The 27,167-nt window shown below is 34.7% G+C and overlaps 1 pseudogene; it reads left to right on the forward strand.

Annotated features, from left to right (window-relative positions):
* LOC110325152 overlaps positions 1-24,034 on the forward strand; it is a 128,300-nt pseudogene extending 104,266 nt beyond the window's left edge.
* Positions 24,035-27,167: the final 3,133 nt, after the last annotated feature.

The raw sequence follows: 27,167 nt of genomic DNA on the forward strand, positions 1-27,167 counted from the left end.
CTTTTGTCATTATGTGGCTGACTTTTAAACATACACACATATAAACACAACAGTAATTCAGAATAGCTAAAGGGAAATTTCTGAGAAAGAGTTGGTTTGAAATTGGATAGTATTTTAGTCTGCATTCTCTGTGTTTATTCAAACCATACATGTTTAGAAACCAAAAAATTTCTCTCAAGATAATAACAAATCACTATTTTATAATTTGATATGTCAACTAAATGTATATCTCTTCCAAGTACAATTTCTTTGTGTTTGCATTTTTATTAAAATATTTTCATAAAATACATTTTGATTATGTTTCACATCCTCCAACTCCTCCCAAATCCCCACTATCTCCCAACATGTACACCCTTAATTTTTATCTTTTCCTTTCAGAAAGTAACAGTAACAAGGAATTAAACTAAAATCACAAAAACCTCAAACAAACACAAGGCCAATATAAAGGGTTTTCCTACAGTGATTGGTGGACCCTAACACACTGAAATCCAACCTGGTGAAACAAATATGAAGGTAACTTACAGAAATATAGGTGAGGGATTACTTACAGGAGCAGAAACGACACAAAGAGAGTTGTGTCATTAATGTCCAACACAGCACCGGTGATAGCTCACAAAACTGGAAACCTGGAGCACAATAAATAACCAAGAGGCAGTTGTGCAGTTTCTATCCCAGGTGCTTCAGCTGATATCAACGTTTCCGAGCCAACTCACCTGGTTTCTGCTCTAGAAAGCTAGTCTAGTCTCAGAGTTTGCATTTTCATCTTTCAAAATTATCTTGGTAGCTCCTCTTCCCTTAGTCTGACAGGTCTTCATTCCCTTTCATTTTATGAAATACTAAGTCCAGCTAGTGGTGCCTATCTGCATAATTGCATTCGGCTGACCAGGAGAACATGGGCAACCTACCAGAGGTCATGTTTTTCTTGAATCCAGATGTCCTCAATCTATTAGAGGTCATGTTTTCTTGAATCCAGATGTCCTCAATTGTGTGGCTTCTTAACAAATAGTATAGCCTCAGGGTAGTTCCCTTATTAATATAGCACTGTTAAGTAAGTTGATCTAGTGCAGTTATTGTATAGGCAATCACAGTTGGTGTGAATTCATAAGTGTAATATCCAAGCCAAGTCTATAAAACAGCATTTAACAGCACACCTCTGTGCTCTGAGAACATCATCTGGCCCTTCCACTATAATCTTTCACACTTTCCCCAAACCTTGCAGCATCAAAGGCCACAGATGTCCTAAGTCTGAGTACTCAAAGTCACTTATTTATAGCATGTTTATCTTTCTCTGTGTATGCATTAATCATTGCCCACATGCAAAGAAACCTTTTTGACCAAGATTGAAAGCAGTACAAATCTACGGACATTAAATATAAATATTTAGAAGGCAGTTGATAACTTGATCATTTAACAAAACACTCTACTAAATTTTTAGTCTATGACTTTTGACCACTTCAACCATGAATTATGGCTGGACAGGGTAACAGTAACAGGTTTAATTTATTCATATCTACAAGACCTCAAATCCACTCATAAAGTGATTGGTTATTCCCACAATGGTCATGTTACTAAAACTTAGTGGGTACAGATTGCCTATCAAATCCCTATTGTAACATTATGGTCCAGTGCTAAGTATTCTAAATATGTCACATTATGCATGATGTAAGTCAATCCATCATTAGCCACCCTCTGGAGTAAATATTTGTCCAAATGACACTACTTAAAACTGATGGCAAATCCTTTTTAATTTCATTTTCTTTTACTTTGTGAATTTGCATGTAGCAATTTTCTTGGTACCTCATCTACTCATCCACAAGTTCCTTCCATCCTAGGACTTACTCAATAATTTATAGGTTTCCATTTTATTGTATTTGAAAATTATGACACTCAGCAGGGATATACTAGAACCTTCTTTAAAGATTAATAAAATATTTTTCATCAAGCAAATGTCTGTTAGCTCCTCAATTTCATCTTAAGTATGCACAATGAAGTACTATAGGCTTAAGCACTGTTCTCTGCATTAGATTCAAGCTTTAGCTAGAATATCAATGCTTTGTTTGCCTTTGTTTTCTTCAACTTTTTTGCTTCCATCAAATTCAGTAATACTCTCTCTTTTAGGTACTTAAAATGCACGCGTGAAAGAATAAGATACCAAACATAAAATGACCCTTTTAATATAATGAGGAATGTAGGAAATTCTTTACTAATTTGATATACATATTTAAGCAAGACAATTATGCATGATCTTTTTGGTTTAATCGTGATAAATTGATCATTACTTATTTTGCATGAGAATATATAATCTGTCTAAATTTGTCTTACATGTTGAAGATTTCTATCATCAAACATTTCATGATTATTCAGCAACTTGTTCCAAATATGAAACATAGAAACTATTTTCTTATACAAATAACACTATCTGTGCTGTACATTATCTGTACATTAGCAAATTAGAAATGCAATTTTGCTGAAAAAACCACTTTAGTTTGCTTTAAATGTTTTTTGGGGGTTGTTGTTGTTGTTTTTGGTAGATCAGTTACATTTTTCCTTCCAATTTCTCCATTCAAACCTTTCAGTGTGTCTCATGATTTTTTTCTTTATTTGTTGCTATATACATGGTGTGTATGTGTGTGTGTGTGTGTGTGTGTGTGTGAGAGAGAGAGAGAGAGTGCTTGTATGTTTGTGTGTATCTGTGTGTATGCGTGTGTTTGTGTATCCCTAAATATGTAACTATACCCTGTTGAGTCTGTACAATGTTAGTTTCATCTTTATTTTCAAGGCTAAAAATTTGGTATTGGAAAAGGAACTGGGAAAGATGATGTCTTCAGCTGTCAGCACTTTTGTTGTTGTCTATAGCCCCAGTGGGTGGTGTGTTGGGTTGAGTTGGCACTCCATCTTCCACATTAGAATGTCGAATCCTGTCCTTGTTCAGGTCTTGTTTTCACCCTTCCTCGAGGAAACTTCTCATGGAAGCAGATGGATCCCATTCAAGAAATTCACAGCCAAATAACTGCAGAGTTGTGGAGCCCTTCCTAGTAACTACAGCTACAATGCCTTCTCAGATCTAGGGTCCATGGATTACAGCAGGAAATGTGAAGAGAAAACACTATAAGTTCCACAGTAACAAGGAATTTGCTGTGAAATTGTCTTAGAATGATCAGATGTAATGGCCATGAATTGTCACCAACATGACTACATGAAAATACTATTTTTCCATAATTTTTAGAGTATTTTTGGAATATTGAGAATCATGTTTTATTTCTATTTTTTTATCAGACACTATTTAATAATTAATTAGTTAACTTAGTAATTCAATTAGTAGACAAGTTATTATTTCTATTTTCTACTTTTTATGAGAATGTAATCAATTCCCTTCATTAAAGTATTATCACAAGAATTTTGTCATTTACTCAGATACAGACAGTTTGTAGTGAGTAGATGTAAACGATGGTAATTTTATAGACCAGTATTCCATAATAATGTCTTAGTCTATGCAATATTATGTTTTAATGTTAAAAATTACATTTTAAAACACAAATAGGCATAGTTGTTTTTATATAAATCTATCACTTAAGCAGAGTTAAGGTTTTGTTTATAACTTTTAAATTCAATTACATTTTTCTTTTTTTCTGTGACTAAGGAGGCTCTCCAGAAAAAAAAGGTGTTTGTGATAGTTGTTTCTAAATATACTTTATGCAGAAATAAAATTATAAATAAAAGTTTTGATTTCTTGGCATAGAGTCAAAGACCTATAATTCAAACTATCAAGAGAGAGAAAAAATTTAATGAAAGTTCATATAATATATTCTGATAATGGTTTCCCTTCTCCATCTCCTTCAAGATCTCCCACCTATCTCCCAACCCATACCCATACACATACCTATACACACACACACACACACACACACACACACACACCTCATTAAGACATAGAATCAGAAAATGTCAAAGACTAACAGGAAGAAAACAAAAAGATCCCAAAACAAACAAACAAACACCACAAAAACGAAAATCACCATTGAGTTCATTTGTGTTGGACATCTACTATTGGGAATATATCCTACCTACCCACTGAGCTTCCACTGGGAAAACAAACAAAGAAAACAGAAAACAAAACTATGTTTTGTTTTTACTTTGCAATTACGTGTCAATTGGAAATATCTTCTTAGTGATGGATGTAATCTCCTCTCTACTTCTCTCTGTCAGTGCTGGGCCGCCATCTTGCTTGGCCGTGTACAATGCCTGTGCTTGTAACACCTGATTCAGAGCTCCCATGTGTGTCAGTGCTGTTTTTTCTGGAAGACACTGGTTCCTTAGTGCCATTCATCCTCTCCAGCTCTTCCAAGCTCTGTAGCTCCACTGCCTGACAGCTCCCTGATCATTTATGGTCTGCCTTGATGATAATACCCCATTTAGCATAGTGTAAAATACAAAGTCTCTCACTTGTGCACATCTTCCAATTGTGGCTCTCTCTCTATGGATACAGGAAAACAAAGAAACAAAAGAAATACAAATTCAAGTACTGCCTGCATTATATAAGGAGACCTTGTCTTAAAACAAAAGAAAAAACTGGGCCTACTGGCATACTCCTTTAATCCCAGCACTGGGAGGCAGAGGCAGGTGGATTTCTGAGTTCAAGGCCAGCCTAGTCTACAAAGGGAGTTCCAGGACAGCCAGGGATAAACAAAGATACCCTGTCTCCAAAAACAAAAAGAAAAACAAACAAACAAAAAGAAACATATAAAACAATGCTATACATCTATCATCTAATATATTATGTCTCCTTTGTCCAATCAAGAAAGACCCCTAATTTTCACTTTAATTGTGATTTATACATCCCTATTATTGTTTTGAGGGTAATGCATGATTGTCTTTGACTAGAAAAGAGATGTCTACTCTTAATGCTTTTCTTGGTCCTAAGTCACTTTTATATTCAATTTTGTTTTAGTATTCTTGTTGATTTAACTATATATCTCATCATCTATTTCTAAAATCTAATCAATATATTTATTTATTTTTGATAATTGTTATATATGCCACATGCAAATGACCTCTGTAGTCACTACACAAATAAAACTGATTTAAGGAACACTAAATAAAAAATAAAATCTACTGCTTACCAGATTTTGTATTACTCCCAGTAATCAATGTCATCTTTGTTTATAGTGATTAGAACTTCTCTTGCTGTGCATAATACATCTCACTCTCTCTCTTGCTGGCAATTAAAAACTTGAGCATGGACTATATTAAGTACTCTATAGCTTTGTGACTTCTATTTAAAATTACCATCTCCAAGGACAGAGCTCAGATATCATTATCCTTTAACTGACAGCAAACTGAAAACAGATTTTCTATTTCTATCTCTCTCCCTTTCTCTTTTCCAACTCTAACTTCTGGAAGATGAAGATAGAATGGATTGGCCTGGCCCATAGAGCTTTGGAGAATGATATTTGAGGAATTAAAAAGGCACGATCAATGTTTGAACCATTAGTCTGCAAAGACTGTGGAAGTCAAAGTATTAAAAGAAAAAGTAATATCAATGACTCAATTAGAAATATTTCGGAACCTAATTTCTTTCTTAAAAGTTAAGAACTATAATTTTACATTTTATTTATTTTTGTAGCACAAATTAAAAAAAAAGTGAAAAGTTTTTTTATCCTTTCTTGCAAGAGCTTTCTTGAGGGAAACTGCTAATGGCTAAGAGCTTCTGACCAGCTGGGTCGGCTCACAGCCAGAGGAATTAACCTGTTCCCTAGGAATGATTTTAAAGAGAGAACACTTTGTTTTCATTATTCCTTCCTTGTCTGTACACTATGCAAGGGAGTCAAGATACATAAAAGTAACTGCCAGTTTTTATCCTACCAAAAAATATGAAGAACCTTTATGGGTTAATAAATTCATTCTTGGGTTATCACTTTTATTATAAGGTTACTTTACTTTTTTTATTACATGTACTGTTCTGTTTCCTTTGTGGTTTTCTCTCTATGTCTTTCATATGATTTATTGAGAAGAACATGAAAAACATTAATTATCAATCTTGTTTTCCGAAACTCCTCTGTATTTTTACCACCTACCTAATAGGTTTTTTTCTGACAATTATTCACTTATTTATATATGAGTTGCTGAAAATTAAATTTATAATTTTATATGATAATAATTAGTGTTATTTAATAATAATGCTTGCTTTCAATTGCTCTTGTAACTTTCATTATATGTTCTTTGCAATCTCAACTCATTTATCTTATTGTACACATTACTTGGCATCTTTAAAATCTGTTAATCAGCAGGGCAATGTTGGCCAATTTAATGCTACTACTTAGGAATCAGAGCAAGGTTCATGTCTGAGGTCCAGGCCAGTCCAGGCTACAGCGTGAGTTCCAGTGTATCCAAAGCTACACAGAGAAATCATATCCTGAACAAAATAAAAACAGTGAAATATTAAACAACCCCCCCAGGAAACCCCACTAAATATCAAAGCAACACACCCCCCCAGGAAACCCAAAACCACAGAACAAAACCAAAATCTGTCAAAAACACATATTCCCCGAATAATATGATGTCATACATTGTCTTAATGCCATGTTAACACTTGTGCCAATGTAGTACAGAAATTAGGAACATTTTAAATATATGTTTGTATTTGTATAAAATAGCTTATCAATGGTATAATTTGATTATTGATGAAATACAATTTGTAATGTTTTTAAAAGGTTTTCAAAGTTTGGTAATATTTTAAATTAAAATGCAATTTTATTACTTTCCAGTAACTGTGAAGTTTATGAACTGCCCTGTCCCATGATTAACTGTAAAGCAAAGTCATTGAGTAATTAAAGAAAGTTATTTTGGAACCCAACATGAATGAATTATTCTCCTACAGTGATACTTGGAACATAGCCTATAGTTAAAGGTATACTTAAATTTATTTGTAAAATTATAACTTGCAGTTTCATTAATGTCTAGCTTTTAAATGATTTAGTAGGGACCTAATCACGATAAATGTAGTTCACTTTCTCAGAACTAATATTACATTGTTCACTGAACACATTACAAAGTTTCTTATATTAGGTGAAGTAATACCGACATTTTACCTTATATTTATTACATAAATGAGATATTTAAATCATAAAATATAATGTAATAAGTATTTTATGTTAACCAACCCATCTGCCAAACATTACTGTCAGTAGTAGCTGTGAAGGAATAATGGGTAAAATATTGTTTTGACCTCCAAAGAAGGGATTGAGAGTCATGCAGGAGATAAACACACATAAGTGACTACAACAGAAGAGCTTGTGATAAATAGTGCAATAGACTCTCCTATGAAAAATGACTTTTTTTTCTCAAACACAGAGCCAGCAAAGGAGGAAAATTTATTTCATCCTGACATGAGACCCAGACTGTACCCAAGAACAAAGAAAACTGCCGAGTCTGATTCAAGAAATGCAACTCAGGGAATATGGAAGAAACAAGAATTAGTGAGCACTCTGCTCAACAGAACTAACAGAAAGCAAGTTGAGCAAGCTTGAGTTCTAAGAGAAATTTGTAGTAAAAGCATGTCTCAGTTTAATAAGATCTCAAAATAAAGACTCTTGGATCAAAATGTCAATACTTTGATATTGCTTGTGGTTTGAATATCTTTTCTTTTTGTTTCTTTTTTTCTTTTCTTTTTAATTAGTTATTTTATTTACATTCCAGTTGTTACTCTCTCCCTGGCTTCTCCTCCCCGTGAACTCCCTATCCCATTGCCCCACTCCCCTGCTTCTAAGAAGGTGCTCGCTCACCCATCCACCCACTCTTACCTCACAGCCCTAGCATTCCCTTAAGATGGGGCATCAATAGTTCACAGGACCAAGGGTCTCCCCTTCCATTGATGCCAGATAAGGTCATCTTCTACTACAATGCAGCTGGAGCCATGGGTCCCTCCATGTGTAACCTTTGGCCCATAGTTTAGTCCCTGGGAGCTTTGGAGCATCTGGTTGGTTGATATTGTTGTTCTACCTATGGGGTTGCAAACTCGTTTAGCTCCTTCAGTCCTTCCCTTAACTCCTCCAATGGGGTCCCTGTGCTCAGTCCAGTGGTTGGCTGTGACCATCCACATCTGTATTGTCAGGATCTGTCAGAGCCTCTCAGGAGACAGCTATATCAGGCTCCTGTCAGCAAGCACTTCTTGGCATTAGCAGTAGTGTCTGGGCTTGATGGCTGCTTATGGGATGGATTCCCAGGTGAAGCAGTCTCTGGATGGCTTTTCCTTCAGTCTCTACTCCATTCTTTGTTCCTGTATTTCCTTTAGACAGGAGCAACTGTTGGCTAATATTTTAAGGTGGGTGCGTGTTCCCCTCCATCACCTGGGGCCTTTGCCTAACCTCTGGATATGGACTCAATAGTTCTCTCTCCTCTTTGTTTTGGTATTTCAGCTGTCATCCTATTTGGGTCCTGGGAGCCTCTTGGTTTCCTGGCATCTAGGACTTTCTGGTAGCTGCCACCAATTCACCATCTCCCACTGCTACACTCCTCTGTTCAATTTCCTGACCCTCTGTATATCATCCCAGTCTCTTTCCACACCTGATCCTGCCCCTTTTTTTCTTTCCTTCCTCTCTACCTCCCAGATTCCTCCCTGCCTCTACCTCCTGTGATTATTTTGTTCCCCCTTCTAAGTAGGACTGAAGTGTCCATACTTTGGTCTTCCTTCTCCTTGAGCTTCATATGGTCTGTGAGTTGTATCATGGGTATTCCACAAAAACACTTCCCAATTGAATTGTCTTGTCAAATGCTATCTTTGCTGTTCACTGGAACAAACCATTGGACTTCCCATTTCCTACATTTGTATGATAGCTTTTAAGCTCATAGGTAATATAGGTCTTATTCTCTCATTGGTTTTCATAATACTTTCAGGAAGGGACCATTTGGAAAAATTTAGGACCATCTTATAAAATAAAATGATGCTGAAAATATTGGTACATTAACAGTACAAAACATGTTCTCAAAAAGTAATGACAGTTCTAAGAGTGTTGAATTTCAGGAGATTATGAGAGTTATATACTAGATTTTGTATATGAAGTATAGTCAATGATTTTTAAAATTGTCCTGATGTTTTCATCCAATGTATATAAAAATCTGTAAGTGATTAATATTAAATAGATATTATTTTTTAAAAAGAAATGTAGTATGGGCCCTTTAATTGAGAGGGAAGAAATGTTGGGGTTAGATATTGAGGGAAACACTGAAGGTACAAAATTGTCCTAGTGTGGGAAATGATTATACTGGAGAGACATATTAGATCTCTAGGCAGTGCTGAGTTCCTATGTGCAGTCTGTGCTCATGAATTTTAAGTGAAACCAGTAGGGAGGAAAATCAAACTTTGCCTTGGGTTTGATTTTGCTCTGTCAAAGACGATTTTATTTCATTTTCCTAATGCTTCCACAGGAAAAAGTGAGGCAAAATGTCCCCATGTGAGAACATATTCAATACGATATGTTCACTTATAGATTAAGTAAGCAAATTCATATACTAACTATTTCATATTTAAAATTATATTTCCTATGAAAAATGATCTTTACAGCTTTTATGGTCATTGCATGCCACATAGTTAAGGATTAAATTTAGAGGCTATTAAACACGAATTTTATATGTAAAATTCTGTTTTGTGATTCTGAATTATGAACTTTAATTTCTTGATTTAAATATGGAAATACAAGTTACAACTCTATTAGATGAGGAGCCTTGAGAGGTCCATAACCTTGTTGGCATAATCACTCTGCTGTTGTTATAAAATTGTTCCTTTCAGAAAGAGAAGGCTAAAAAGTATTTACACTTCAGTAATACTGTAAATAAAGTATTTTCATGAAAGCTTACATTAAAAAATGCATAATTGATGAATGCATAATTTTGCACTCCAGTGCCAACTATGGTAAATGGAGACAGGCTTCTCAGTTACTCTTTTCATGGTGATTCCAAAATAGAAATAACCTAAAGGGTCTTTCTGTGAAAACAAGACGGCCTTGCTGTGAAGGACACAGTGTTCCAAGTTGAGGACAGAAAGCAAGGTAAACTCCTGTTATTTTGTGTCCTACATTTATTCTGCTTCCAAATTTGCTGTTACATCTTCATCAGTTGTGGCACCATGTGAGCCTCAGGGACTGGCTGTGAACCTACACAGCGGAAGGCAGCACAACATACAGACTCCTGTGCTTTTCCTTCACAATCCTTATTCACATCCTCGTGTGTGAATATCTTGTTTTATTTTGTTTTGTTTTAATTGTCTCTGATCACAGCCTTGTTACCTACAAATTCCTCCAGCAGACTATCAAGGGGCCATGGCTCTTGCCTTCCAATTTCTGCCCTCAGATATTGGATTCCTCATTATTTATTTTATTTATTCTTTTTAATTTCAAAAGATATTAAATCATAATTCCAATTTTTGAATTGAATATATTCATTGTACACAATATTTACATAAACAAAGATATTTTCAAAGATGTATATCATCCATTTTAACCATTTTCTCATGTTCCTTCTTTAAATATTTCTAGATACTCCCAACTCTCTTCTTCCTTTCATTATATGTGTACAGGAATTTTAATCCAGCAACGTGACTGCTCTGGCAAGGAACCACATTCAAAAACCTTCTAGGTCTATATGGCCAGAATGCAGACACACCCTGGATTACAGGATGATCTCCCTGGAATATATACCTGCCCTTAGTACACACTTTTAATCCCTAACAATGAAGGCAAAGTTAGTTTGCCCAAGGAAGCAGCCATGTTTGAAAGTGATGTCTAATAGAGACAGCAGAAAAGGTGATAAACTGCAGAATGATTTAACAGGTTGAGTCCGGGATAGGATAAGACAAACTCACAAGATAACAGCTAAAGAAAGAAGGGCTACTTAAGAGCAGAAAGGTAGAGAAAACTGTTGAGTATGTTGCGTGTTGTGTGTTGTGTGTGTGTATGAGAGTTTGGAAGAGCAGATTTATGGACAGGTGGCAGAGAGCACAAGCTAGGCGAAGAGAAAAAAAATGAGCCAGAGAATGAGAAAGAGTCAGAAGATGAGAACACATTGTCAAAGTGACTGTGAGGCCAAGCAGAGGAATTCAGTCAGAATCTAAGAAAAGCTGAACTGATTCAGTCAGCTTGGAAGATGAGCTTGTCTGAGGCCAGCAACTTCCATTCCTAGGCCTAGAAATAATTAGAACAGAGGAAGATATGCTATGGACTCAGCCCAAACAGTGTATTCACACAGGATGGGTACAGCTCTCATTTCATATATATATATTCATATATGTATTTGAATTTACATACATGTGTGCACATATACATTTATAATCATTTTATATAATCAATATTTAATATTTAGGCTATGATATTAGTCTGAGTTTTATTTGTAAAATAATAATTTGTAGTTGCATTTATTTTGTACCAAATGATATAATTTTGTTCTTTATAGCTGAGTAATAGTCCCTCAGCGTGGAACATAGTCCATTTGCCTTATTATTTCATTTGTTGATGAACAGTTATAAAGAATTGAGTTCATAACTCGGGAAACATGAATAGTCCTACTCACGTGCAAAGAGCTCTATTCTATGGCGACTTTCATTTCTTTGTGTTGTTTAACTTGTTTCTTGTTGTGAGCCTATAAAAAAGAACCCTGAGCAACTCAATCAATAAAGGGGAGTACAGGTCTACTTTGGCTCACCACCTTAGGATGCAGAGCATCATGGAAGGGAACTTGTGGTAGAAGTTTGAGGCTGCCACTTGAAGCTGGAGTTAGGAATCAAGGGGAGACGAATTATATGTTCGGTTACTTTTATTATTTGCCTTTCTCCTCTTTTTTTTTTTTTTTTTCTGTTTGTTGTTTTTGTTCATTCAGGGACAATAGCCCAAAGAATAGTCACCCAAATATTTACATTTACAAAGGGTCTTCCCACCTCAACAAACCTAATCAAGAAAATCTCTCCAATATATGGATAGATACTAGTTTCTGTTGTAATTCTAAACCCTGTCACATTGACAGTCAAGATCAACTATCACAGCACTAATGGTTGTAATATGATGTGCATGTAGCAGTGTATTAAAATAATTATTTTATAGAAATATTTGGATATAAAAGTATACATTTTGTTTAATCAATGATATATATATATATATATATATATATATATATATATATTTGATTTTTCTCTATCAGTTTATACTGGATGTTGTAAATACTAGATATTTTCTATATTTGTCTCCTGTTAATCATTTTCCTAAAATGGATTTTTCTGGTGAAATTAAAAATATGATAACATTAACATAATTGACATTTTATATTCATAATATTCTAGTGTCTAAGAATTGCTACTTTAATTCTATTGTTTATTTCACCAAGCAAAATGCTTCAGAAATATTATACAGTGGCATCATTAAAGATATTAAGAATTCAGTGACTTAATTCAAATAATGAGATGATTAATGAGAGGCAAATATGTTATATAAGGAAATATTTGTGGTTGTGCTATGGCATGTGGTAAGTAACAGATGAGTAACTCTTTGAATAAGATAATAGTTGGTTATCAAGGTAACATACTATCTAAAATGGGAAATTAAACCCAAATATTAGAAAATCTGAAGCCCATACTTAATGCTATTAATGGGATTATGATAAAATCATCTCTAGAAATACATGTAGCATAATGTTAATAGTAGTACCTAGTTCTTCCTCACAGATCCATGTTCCCATAAATGAGACTCAGAGACAAAATGTATTTACAAATACCTTGGCCATATATCTAGAATCTTTTCTGATTATCATATAACAAAAATTATCCTATATAAGTTTTATCTACATTCTTCTATGAATCTAGTTGTCTGTGCTCAGGTACCATGCATTCAACTCATCACATCTTCCCACTGAATCTCCCACCTGACCTATCCCACAATTCTTTCTTTTCTCACCTTCTACTTCTTGTCTAAGCAGTAGGGTTTTTAATTGAAAGGTGATGCATCCACACAATATACAAGCTATTATCTCTACAGCATACAGAAATTAAGGATTTTGTGGACAATAGATAAGCATATGCAGCCATTGTGGTGTGTCAGACATGATTAATATCTATAATAAGTATATTCAATCGATTTATATGATTCCTGGATTTCTGATAAACTGCCATATTGGTTTACAAAGTGTCTGTAGAACTTTGCAGCACTGGGGATGGGGAGGGGCCCAGGGGATCCCCTGGGAGAAGGGGAGAACCACACCTGCCAGAGTTTTACCTATTCTCTGTTCTGTCAGGCATGGGAGGGCTGCCATACACTTTCCACTCAGCCCTGGGTGGGCATTCCTCTGACACACTCTTCAGAATTTGGCAAAGGGAAACCCTACCTGCGAATCCCGGAGCTACTTTGCTAAAGCCACCGGGGTTATGGGGTTATGGGAGAGCGGGATGAGGGAAGAGGTTCCGAACACTTGCCAGAGTGAGCACAGCCTTGATGAGCAAAGACTCTGTATGGCTTTAGAGCTTTATTATTAAAAGGCAGGGGGAAGGGGAGAAGGAAGAGAGAGAGAGAGAGAGAGAGAGAGAGAGAGAGAGAGAGAGAAGAGAGAAGAGAGAGGAAAGAAGACAGAGAGAGAAGAGAAGACAAAGAGAGGGGAGAGAGAGGGTGAGAGTGAGGGGTAAGAGGTAAGAGAGGCTAGTAAAAGAGCAGAAGATGACCTAATCGGCCATCAGTGGGAATAGAGGTTCCATGGTCTTCCAAACTCCATATGACCTAGCACAAGGCAAGGCCTGGGCCAAGTAGTGGGAGTGGGTGGGTAGGGGGACAGAGGTGGGGGGGGGGGTATGGGAAACTTTCGGGATAGCATTTGAAATGTAAAAAAAAAAAAAAAAAAAAAAAAAAAAAAAAAAAAAAAAGAGCAAGCAGGGACTGAACAGCCCCTTTTATGGTCTTTACTGTTGCTAGGTAACTAGGGAGAAGTTTAGCCTGAAGCTAGGGCCATTGCCTATGTGACTTTTAGCCATGCTTCTCCTGTGGAGGCTGTGCAGGCAGTAACTTAGGCAGGGGCCAGAGTTCCAGGAGCATGAGGGAACACCTACCATATCATGTAGGTGAATTATCACCCTTCGGGGTTCAGAACTCAGCTCAACTGGAGACCAGCTTGTCTGCACATAGCCCAATTTTCCACAAGTATATTCAATCGATTTATATGATTCCTGGATTTCTGATAAATTGCCATATTGATTTACAAAGTGTCTATAGGACTGCATTTCTACCAGCAATGGAGGGTTGTTCCACTTGCTTAATATTCTCACCAACATAAGCTGTCTTTTCTGTTTTTAATCTTAGCCATTCTGAGAAGTATAAGAATGAATTTCAGAGACATTTTGATTTGCATTTTTCTGATGGCTAAGAATGTTAAATATTTTCTTAAGGGTTTCTCAGCCACTTGGAATTCCTCTGTTGATAATTTTCTATTTTAGATTGGTAACCCATTTTTAAATTGATGTAATTGGATTGTTTATGTTAGTTTTTGAGTTCTGTATATGTTTCGGATAGTAGCCAACATTTCTCAGAGACAGAGTTAGTGAAAAATCTATTCCATTGTGTTGGTTGCTATTTTGTCCTATTGGTGGCATCTTTTTCTGTAAATTTATGAGATTTCATTTGTTAATTTTCAATCTTAGTGTTTGAGTTATTGGTATTATATTCAGGAAGTTGTCTCCTATTGCAATTCGTTCAATACTATTTTCAATTTTCTCTTCTATCAGATTCAGTGTATCTAATTTTATCATTTTATGGTCTTTGTTCACTTGAACTTGAGTTTTGTACAGGGTGGTAGATATGCAACTATTTGTATTGTTCTAACTGCTGACATTCATTTAGGCCAGCAACAGGTTTTAAAGATGCTTTATTTTTCCCACTGTTTACTTTTGGGTTACCTTAATCAGGATGATAGTCTCAAGTTCCATCCATTTGCCTGCAAAATTCATGAGGTCTTTATTTATAATAGCTGAACAGTATTACATTGTATAGCTTTACCACATTTTCTTTGACTATTCTTCAGTTGAGGGACATTTAGGTTGTTTCTAATTTCTGGTTATTACAAATAAAGCTGCTATGAACATAGTTGAACAAGTATCTTTGGGAGATGTTGGAGCATCTTTTGGGTATATTACCAGAGGTGTCTTCAGGTAGAATTATTCCTAGCTTTATGAGAAAATCCCAAATTTCTTTCCAATGTGGTTTACAAGTTTGCACCCCCAGAAGTAATGAAGTATTGCCCTTGCTATACATCTTGCCAGTATGTGCTATCTCTTGAGTTTTTAATCTTATCTTTACCATTCTGATAGATGTAAGATGGAACCACTGAGTTGTTTTGATTTGCATTTCCCTGATGACAAAGAACATTTCTTTAAGTGCTTCTCAGCCATTCAAGATTCCTCTTTTGAGAATTTTCTGTTTAGTTCTGTACCCCAATTTTAATTAAGTTATATGGGTTCTTGGTGTCTAACTTATATCAATGGCTCAGATAAAAATCAATAAATGAGACCTCATGAAATGGCAGATTTGTAAAGGTCATTGTCTGTTGCTTGTGGATTCAATGGATCTTTGAGCATTTGCTCCAGTTTTATGCCTGACTGCAAGCTGCCATCCTTCCTACACATTATGATCATGGCTAACCCTTGGAAACTCTAATCATGTACATTTTTTAAATGCTATCTTTTAAAATTAGCTAACACTCTATAATTATTTGCTAGCTATATATTTAAAATTTTGTTTGTTTAATTTTTTTTAAAAACTTATCATCTTTTTTCTATAATGACTATACAAATTTGACATGCTTACCATCAGTGTATAAGATTTCCCCTTTACAACATCTTTCTTTGCATTTGCTGTTCTTTTCATTAATAGCCATTCTGACTATAGTGGAAAAATGTCAATGCAATTTTAAATTTTATTTGCCTGGTGGATAAGGATATTCAATCTTTCTGCTATATTGGTAATTTGTAGTTCATCTTTTAAGAACCACCTGTATACTTCATAAGCCTGTTTATCAGTTGGACTGTATGGACTTTTAGTAGATATTAAAGTTGCTTATATATCTTGGACATTAATATATTAGATGTATAGCTAACAGAAATTTTGTATCTCCAGACTGTCTGTTCTTTATATTTAATTAATTTGCTGTGTTTTATAATTTCATGTAATACCATTTGGCAATTTTATTTTTCTTCCCTGAGCTGTTAACTCTCATTTCAGAAAGTCTTTAACCACATTGATGATATTTCTTTTTCATTTTTCATTATTTTCCTCTAATAGTTTCTGAGTACCATGTCTTCATTAATAATTTTTACACTTTGATTTGTCTACAAGGTACAAGATAATGGTATATTTTATGTCTTCTAAATGTAGTTACCCAAGTTTCTTCATATTACATAGTTGAAAAGGATGCCATAGCTTCAATATATGCCTTTCTTAATATTGCTAAAAGTTAGGACAATATAACTGTGTTTTTATATGAACATTGTATTCAATTTTATAAGCCTACATCTGTCTTTGTGAAAGTACCATCCTATAGCTATTACTATATGTATGTGTAATAACTTGAACTCAGTTTCTAGGATACCTTGCAATTTGCTACTTTTTACTCAGATTCCTTAGGCATTCAGGGTCTCTTGTGATTCCATTCAATTCTAAGATTTTGTCTTCTCTATTTTGGTTAAAATATAATTGACCTCTTTGAAAGGGATTGTATTGAAGCTATAGCTTTCCTTTGTTAGTGTATACATTTTCATCATATGCACTGTTTTTATGTGTGTTATCTTAATTTGGATTATATTACTATAAATAGTCATCATGACCAAAGCAACTCTTATAAGGTACAACATTTAATTGGGGATGCTTTGCAGGTTATGGGTTTAATTCATTATCATCATGTCAGGAAGCACAGTAGCATCCCAGCAGATGTGTCAAGGGAGGAGCTGAATGTTCTACATCTTCTGAAGACAAACAGAAGACAAGGGTTCTCACAAGATCTGGAAAGTCCTCACAAATTCAGCAATGTTGGCTGGCCATTGGACTTCCAGGCTGAAATTAGTATGATTTCCTCAATAGGCTTGGTTTTTAAGTGGATGCTGTGGAACAAACTCAGATAATTAGAGTTCTTCAGCAAGCACTGAACACACTGGAAAAAAATCTCAGCAAGCTAACTACTAAGTTTTCATTCATTTACATATGTATATGTTTTGAGATAGGATTTCAAATATGTATCCATGACTGGAATAGGATTTACTTTACATGCTGGCCTCCAATTCATAGGTATGCCTGCCTTTGTCTTGTGAATGTTGGGATTTGCAGCTATTGTCAAAAGACTGTCAGCACTCTGTATTTATGTTTACTGTGTATGCTGCTGCTTTAGAGAAATGTGTGTGTGTGTGTATGTGCACGCATGATTGTCTGTGTGTGTTTTCTTATCTCTTAATTATAGATGATTTTAATTAACTATGGGTATTATTTTACTTCCTTCTTTTCTACTGTTATTTAATTTATTTAGTTCACTCTTAAACATTTATCATTATTTACTTCTTTTCCATCCTTCCCATTACATATGACTTTCAATGGTTATAGATATATCAGGATCAGTTAAAAATCAATGACAGTAGACAGTGGGAGTTATCAATACACAGGCATCAGCATTTCAGTTAAAATCCCTTTTCTCATGTCATCAAAATATACGGAAAACTCATCACTCTGGCAATAGCAAATGTGCAAAGTGTTCAGTTCTCACTGATTTACAGTTATGTACCTAAAACATTTATTCCAAACAGTGAAATGATAAAACATGAAATATGTTATATGCATTGGTTTTTCAAGACCTCTTTAAATCTCCACTTGATATTTCTTTTGAATTTTCAAAGTATTTATTTATTGTGTGCATGTGTATATGTATGTTTGTATATGCATATGTGTATTGTGTACATGTGGGGGGTTGTATTTATGTGTGTTTGTATATTTACTGTATATTTGTAGGTATGTGTATATACACTTTTGTAGGTATTGTGTTTTTGTGTGTGTGTGTGTGTTGTGGGAAACTCCTGTGAGTGACTTCCTATGGGCATGATTTTGGACAGAGAAGGACAAGTTTCAGGAGTGCCATTTTTATCCTTTCATCACATGAATTCTAGAAATTAACTAAGGGTTAACAGAAAGTGCCACAGACGGACTTTTCTGGGGTCCCTGATCTGCGGGGAACGGGTCTCTGGTTGCAGGTGAGCGAGGATTCGGCGAATGAGGGGTGACAAACAGACAGGGACACAAGAGAGTGTGGTATCTGAATGCCGATTGTCAAATTGAGCATCAGACTATTTATACAGGAAAAAAATAGGGAAGTAAGTACACAAAACAGAGGAATGCAAACCTGGAAGGGCTGGCAGGAAACAACTAGGATAAATTCAATGTTAACAACTGGGATCTCCACCTAAAGTTAGTAGCTGGGGGCAAGGGCTTCATGCCCTTGCCATAATTCCTATAGTCCACCTTCCCCTTAGGCCATTGTAATGCTAGTGTATGGGTGTAACTCTGCTACCTATGGTTCTAAGTATCTACTCTGGTTCTTCTTTAGATCACAAACTTCCTTCTTCCTAGAGAGTGATAAATTCCTATGTAGGGCAGTGACTTGCTGCTTAGATCCAAGGGTCAGCTCAAGAACTGACTGCCCAGGATCTGATATGGCTATGTATTAAAGGAAAGCACATGGATCTGTTTTCCAACTAAAGCAAGGACATTGGAGCATTCGTTATACAAAATGCCACCATTCCAGGAGGCTGAGTTTCCTTGAACTTTTTGCCTCGGGACAGAGCCCAGGTTTTTGGGGACTGTTGGCGCTTGTCACTACTGGAAAGAATGTAGCAGTTCCGGGGAAGCACATGGAGGATGCCACAATTCCAGGAGACTGAGTTTCCTTGAACTTTTTGCCTCAGGACAGCGCCCAGGTTTTGGGGCCTGTTGGCGCTTGTCACTACTGGAAAGAATGTAGCAAGAAAGAACACTCATCAGCTGGGCTTCCTTTTCAGCACCCCAGATAATTTTATGTACCTAATGCATTGGCATCTGTGTTTGCTAACTTCTTCACTCCTGGGGTAGTGAGCATCAACAACAACAAATATTAGTTTGTGCAGACATATTTTTCCTTCATGTAATGTTTCATGTGAACAGCAATCAAATTGATAAACAATCCTAAATAAAAACAGAATAAACATTTACATGTATGCATATTACAACCATCTATTTTGTTACTTCAAAGCCAAGTCACTGTGTGGGGTGATATGTTTTATCAAGGAATATAAGGATTGAATATACTTCCTGTATGTTGTTCACTGTTCTGTTATTAGTAGATACAAAATTGTGTAAGGTTCTTATCCATTACATGTCTCATTTTTCTCCTTTATAATGCTAGATATTAATGAGCTTCTCATACACTATGTAGACAAAATAAATGTGTTCATGGAAAACCCTCAAAGGCTCTCTAGAATTAATAATAAGATATATTTTTACATAGTATCATTAACTAATTTAATGTCTCCTGATATTAAGCACTCTAGGGCTATAAAATAGGGCTTTATATTTCTTTCTAGCATAAAAATTACTAGAAGAATTATTTGTGGGATGATTTCTGAAGAATGAATGGACAGTATACTGATAAGTGGAACATAGGAAAGGTAACTCTAGGAAATACTGAGGATGCCTCAAAGTAGATTTGCAAGAGTGTGCCACATTTTGAAAATTGCTAACAAGTGTTGAATAATTTATATTAAAATTTTTATAAATAATTTCCTAATAATTGTGCTAGGAAATATGTTGCAAAGTATATCATAACATACTGTTCCTGGTCAATTAGTTGACCACCACTTTTATTATTTACCTACAAGCACACAATATTGCTAAGTTTTGCAGAATAAAATTCTATACTGCTACAAGTGGATATCAAGGACAACTTTATAAAAATATTTACTAGGAATGCGTTATGTAATATTATAATGTAGAACTGAAAGTAAAGGACACCAATTGACAGATGATTGGGGAGAGGAGTTAGCAGAAGTAGTCATGCTATGATCTCAATAGGAAAGGATTCCTTAAGGTTTATGATATTCATAATGGTCCCAACTTGCTGACAATATTTTGAATGCCATGGACAGTACGGACACTTCAGAGAGTAGAAGCTGGCTGGGGAAATAAGTCACTAGGAATTGTCTCTAGGTGATTATAGCAATTATGGTTTTTAGTTCAAGTCTTTTTGGTTTATTTGTTAAGGGACAAGCAAATAAATTGTTACCAAATTGTCTCAGAAAATATACTCAGACACTAAATCATATCCTTTCTACTGGATGGAATCCTAAGCTCTGAAAAATCTACAGCATCACTAACCTCTCCTCCATTTGGATATTTCTATTAGATAACTTAGTCACAGACACACAGACACACACAGACACACACAGACACACACAGACATACACACACATACAGAGAGAGAGGGGGGGGGTTAGATTAAAGCTAACCTTTAAAGATATAGTAGAAAGAGTCACTCTTTTTCTCATACCTTCAGGACAAGTCAAGAAATGAAAAATGTCTTGTATCATGAGCTAAGAAGAGGAAACTGAGAGTCTAAAGAATAAAAAACATTCAAACACTCACTATATAAACCAGTGTTGGGAAAAGTTTATAAGAAAAACAGATTCCAGTTCAGCTTTATTTATGTTTTATTTTTTTTATTTGTGTCAGTGTTACATTATGCAGTCTAGATTGGCTTCAAATTCAAATTGTTCCAGATTGAGATTTACAAGTACTGGGATTATAGAAATGGGTCATCACACTTAGCTCATAGTCTGCATAGATATGAGCTCTTATGAGATGTGACCACTGGTATAATTTTTTTTATTTTAGTACATTTCATCTTAAAAAGTAAGTAAAGGCTGAGCAATGGTACTCCAGACAGTATTAAAACAAATAAACAAACCATAACAAAGCTGCTGTTCAGAACATGAAAGAGTATTTTCAAGAGAGAAATTTGGCCAATAAATCTTATAGTGTCAGAGAAAGAATGTGCACATAAAAGACTAAAATCTAGCATCTGGGAAGAATTGAAAATACTTGGCACAATGAGACTCTTAGGATCATAAACAGAAACTGGGCACAGAATACTGGGTGAGATATTACGTCTTCCACTGAAGTGGAATAAAACAAGTTGATATGAGAATGTCCAAACAGGCAAGTGCAATACAGAAATCTTAGTTGCATATCATTTTTTCTTTGAAAAGTAAGAGAAAATAATTAGAACAACAAACTTCACAAACATTTTAGTGGGTTTCCTAAAATGCATGCAATAAAACTATGCTGGTTACTTACTGATTGTTAGTTTTTCTTTTCAATAAATATTTTATTGAATGAAATATCAGGTCAACAGGATTAAATGATATCAACTGTCCAAACAAATGGGGAATCTATTGACCAAGAAAAAAAATTTGTTTTCACGAATGAATTTATGAAGTCAGTCATCTTTGGCTATAAAAAAAAATGAAGACAAGTGAATAATTACCTGGATTAAAATGACTTTCATTTTTAAAAGAATTAAAAATCTCAAGGAGGACTGTGATCAGCATGCTACAAACCAAGGGCTGCATAAGAAAAGCTCAGAAGACAAGCATTAGAGAATACGTTTTCAGAAGATTTGTTTTCTGAGATGGCAAGGTCCATTATGCCACCATCAAGGCTTGGTTGTCGATTCCTCCACAAAAGTGAGCATGAAATGTCCCAGCACCATAGGGTGATTATGTCTCCTAGTGGAGGCTTCTCATTTAAAGCGACTGCAGAAAAATTAGTCAGCATTTGCATGATCAACTCTTTCTAAAACTGTCCAGAAACCTAACAGATATAATGAGATAATTTTAATGTAAGAACTGGAATCTATTTGTAATTTGAAGGTATAAACCAATTTTGGTTCTCAGTACATGAGCCACACTTAGCACACCATTGACCTCCTTTTCCTCCTGGTTTAATTTTTAAATTTATAGCAATAAGTATATTCACAATTTGTACTATTAGAATAGGTATATATTGCTTGGAAACATTGCGCATGGTGTAGTACTGTTCATTATTATTGTTTGTGACTTCGTTTATCTGTCATCTTTATCATCACCAGAGATGGTCAGATTTGGATTCTTCATGCTAAATCAATACAGCTGTTCAAAATCCCCAATAAAAATGATGCCATCCCCACTGTCTCATCTCTACTTTACCCAAGAATTGTGAATTTTCTAAAATATGTTAACAGATGACCAAGGGAAATAAAATTTAATTAGTTGCTTTGGGAATTCGCCTTCTAAACACTGCTTTTTTCCCCCCTCTTTTAGAATATTAAAGCAATTAATATATAGGATTATTTTATTGGATATATTGTCTAGTGTTTAATTATCAGTTTTGAAATCATGTCTGGCTGAGTGAGTGAGAAGTTTCTCCCCATGACCTTTCATGTAAACAGCTAAAGTTAATGGCCATAGGATGCAGAACAGGTTTTAAGAAATTTAGAGCTGGGTGTGGTGGCGCATGCCTTTAATCCCAGCACTTGGGAGGCAGAGGCAGGCAGATTTCTGAGTTCGAGGCCAGCCTGGTCTACAGAGTAAGTTCCAGGACAGCCAAAGCTACACAGAGAAACCCTGTCTTGAAAAACAAACAAAAAAACAAACAAAATAGAAGAAAGAAAGAAATTTAGAATGGTCTAGGCTTTTTCTAGTTTTGCTAAGCTTACTATAAGACTCTCACTTTCTTCTCAAGGTTAAAATCATTGCATGTGTAGAAATACAATTTACATAACAATTAACATTATTATAAGATTTGCTGTAGCTTAAAACAGAACAAAAATAGAAAAAATTATGTGGCTTCAGGAGATGGAAAATGTCTTTGTGTTTAAGGAAGTACACTCTACTTTCAAAGGGACTGTGTTCAGATTCAGCCACCCATAGGGTTGCACACAACTACTTGTATTTACAATTATGAAACATCATTATTGTCTGGATTCCATGGGCAACTGTGTGCACATGGTGCTCATAAACACATGCAAACACATGAACACACACATAAAATTATAAATAAATTTAAAAGGAAAGCATTAATGTCATACTTTTAAAAAGTTACCTATCTTCTGCTGCCATTTTAAATCTAGCTCTGTGCAATGCTCCACCACAACTAAGCGTCAGCGCTGCCTTTGCCAATGGCTCTAACCTATGCAGTACATTAATGGGTACAGCTACAAAGAGGAATTTCCACAGTCAATGCTAGCAAGCATCAGCTAGATAATGGCAAAAATGTTAATTGGAGGCTCATGGTGGGTACAAGCAAGAAAAATATGGAATAATTGTCTTGATTAGGACAAGTTGTAGATTACAAAATTAAAAACAGACCCAGCACCTGGAAGAACAAGATGATTTGTATTTGTGCTTTTTAAAGACTTTGCTAGGCTGGCTATGGTTTTGGACTCAAAAGAACACAAAGAAAATGGATAATTTATAGATCAAAAATTGACCAAGGTTTTAAGAGGAAATAACACCCTAAAAAGAATTTTGTAAGTGGATTGAGGCCAGATACTTAAAAATAAGAATTTAAAGAATTCTTTGGAGCCTTTGGAGAGATAGAAAATATTGAGTTTCCCATGAGTACATAAACACACAAAAGGAGATGATTCTATTTTATCACATATATTGATGTGATACAGATACAGAGCCAGTAAAGTAATTATTAGAAAGCAGATTCCTTCAAATAGGTTCTAGGAAGTGCAAAGTCAAAGTCGTACATCCCAAAGATGTTTACAAGCAGCAAAAGCAACTAGAAAACAGCAGGAAAGTGGTATGGCAGATGCAAGAGGTAGTACTAGGGGACATGGAATAGTTCAAGACCAAAACTGGAACCAAGGATTTAATAATTATTATGATCAAGTAATGGAAATTGTAACAGGATCTAGAAGATCAAAATTCTACTATGTATGGCAGATATGGTTATATGGGGTATAATGATGAGAGCTATGGGTGTAAATTGGGATATGTATGCAGACTACAGTTGTCAACAAAGCACTCACAGCAAGAGATGGTTGTGTTAATCACCAGAATAATTACCATTTCTACTAGAGGAGGATGCTCAAAGAAAGCAGAAGATCAAAGAAAGCATCATACAGGAAGACACTGAAGATTGCTTGATCTTCTGTTGACCTAAGATGATTATATGTCCTAAGATGTCAACATGTCCAACTATGTATAGCTGGCTTCGATTTTACTTTGTCCTTTGCTACTCTGTTATGACTCAGTGTGGATTTGTGTTTATAAAATATTTTATATGTATGATTTCATATTAAACTTTAATAAATGCTTCTTTATGTGAATAAGATAAAATTAAAAAAGCATTCCTTGAATAAAAAATTTTAATCACATTTTCTAAATGATCAATGGGACAACTGTATTCAATGACTAGTTTTATCTATTTAATTTTGCACAAATGATCACTAAGTATAAGAAGAAATATGAAAGTCCGAATCCCTGCCTCAGAGGAGGGATTATATTCTTTTGGTATATAAAAATGGTCTTGTTAATACAAAAAGGTTGAATTTGCCTTTTCAAAAACTTTAAGATACAAAATTGTGAGCCCCCTCTAGGTACAGATTTTAAATCCATGGCAAAATAATTTCACTGGTAAAGAAGCAACATTAAAAAAAGAAAATTGAGAAGTACCCAGACAAAATCTATTAGCAGTATAGTATAGCAAATGAACAAAGGCCTAGAGAAAACATGACATTAGAAGGGACCAGACATTTAATGAGAAAAACCTTCAGGCAGCTCTGTTGATTGACACTGTTTTGGATTAATCATAAATCTAAAATAAAATGAAGAAGCTGCTCATATGGCACAAGCCTATAATGGGAAATCAAGGGACAAGAATCAAGAATTCAGTTATCTTCTATTACATATTTAATTGCAAGTCATCTAGACTGCTAAAGGCCTTGTCTCAGAAAAATACCTATGAGCCCCTCAAATAGAAAATGATTCAAAAAACAAGAAAAAATTCTATATAATCATTACCATAAATGTCTGCCTAAAAATTTTAGAATATGAACATGATCAGGAATAAACAAGTTTATGCACATTGATTTACTGTTTAAATTTCCCATTATGTGAATAAAGTTTTGGTTTCATAATCATACCATATATTGTTTGCAAATTTCTGGCTTAGAATTTATGCAAGCACTTACCATAAAATATTTGTATTTGAATATATGCTGTGAAGTATTATATAAAGGCTCCCAGTAATAATAAAAACAAGATAACTAGTTCCCCTTTTTGTCCCTAAATGTTTCAGTAATATGCATGTTACTGACAATTAAAACAGTTGCTGTGTATTGACCTGAGCAAATGTTTGCAGTCAAGAATTGTCAGGTTTGCAAAGTAAATATTGGCAGTATCTGATTACTAGAGACAGATGGTAGATATGTAAAATACTTCTCTAGCCTTGCTGCCTCCGAACATATTACTATGAAAGTAGGACTCAGGATAAACTCTGGTACCATTAGAGATTTTATTAGCAAGCACACATAAAAATAATTCTATAATATATTATATGACAAAGTTGTTCATGTTCTTTTAGGTTTTTTTTTTTTTAAACTTAATGTAAGCTGCATAAAATGCTATACTGATGATTAGATCAGCCATCCTACCTTTGGTTTTGAAAAAGAAGAAGGGGGTAATTTAAGTACATTCTGTACTCTTTCTAAGCAACCTTTAATAGTGAACATAAGTTTTTTCTTCCGCATTAAAAAACCTCTTTTAGTATTTATATTGCTAATCATGAGCCTTCTGTTACATATTTACTTAATGATGCATAATGAGCTCATACGGGAGCCCTGAAAATATAAATTCTTGATCAAGGGCCTTATGAAACTAATCAGTCAACTCTGAATTATGAATTCCTAATTAGAGAGCAACAAATGCCTTCTAACTATCCCTCGTGTATAAGTGAAAATGAGTTCAAACACACATTCATAAAGACATACAAACTGAGAGCTTTATATTTGAGGCATAGTACATTTCTGCAGGAAGAAATACATTAGAATATAATCGTGCAATGGGCCGGTATGTTGGTCAGGTGTTGGGCATTAGATGAGAAATATTGCAAGTCTCTGAAACACTAACCACATGCCATATCTGGACAGATGAACTCTACAAACCTTGAAGATAACACAGTGTGAAGAGAAGGAAGAAGGGCAGGTAAGACAATTTTCCCATACTGACTATAAACATCCCTATATCACAGTGTCAACAGAAACATATCACTCTTTAGGCATTGCAGAACATAGATTATTTTCACTGCTGTAAGTGTAAATTGCCAAGAATTGATTATCAGATCTTTCCCTACTATGCTTTGAGCCTGAAAAGAAATCTGATATCATGTAGTTTTACCTGGTATCCATTTTCAGGTTTCCTGTAAATTTAAAAAAAAAATATGTTTTCTAAAAACAACAATCAAGAATATGTTGCAACATGTGTAAATTTAAACTTTTCATTTCACAGAGTTATGTAGTTGATATATTGATTTAATATCTGAATTTTAAAATGTTCTAAACTGAAGCTTTTTGTGATAATAAATTTAACTTGGAATTAGCATTGTCTAAATGTACCACAAATTTTGAAGAGGAAGACAAGTAATATAAATACTTTACATAAACACTTTAGTTATTTCTCCACATTTACCTCCAATAAAAGTCTAACTGTTACCCAGACAATTACTCACAGAAAGCTGTAAACTGGTGCCATAAATCTGTTTTCACTCAGGAAAAAGCAAACTACATGCTACATTGTAATTCTCAAAGACAATAAGAAATCAACATATTTCATAATAATTATCCATCCATTAAATTTCTGTATGACAATGTTTAGCATATTTAAATGTGCTTGTTGCAAATATCACTTATAAGCATTTGACATTAGAGTCAAATATTATAAAATAAAATTTTGGTGATTTCTAACATTTTGATGTTCAGATTTGTTTGAGTTATCATGACTATAAAAATGCAGGTTTATGTTTTATATTCACAGTCCTGTTGCTTTGCAGTTAAAATAAATGTTTGTTAAAAATCTATAGAGAAAAGCAGCCCAAATT

This window comes from Mus pahari, chromosome 8, assembly GCF_900095145.1.
Source record: "Mus pahari chromosome 8, PAHARI_EIJ_v1.1, whole genome shotgun sequence".
Taxonomy (NCBI): domain Eukaryota; kingdom Metazoa; phylum Chordata; class Mammalia; order Rodentia; family Muridae; genus Mus; species Mus pahari.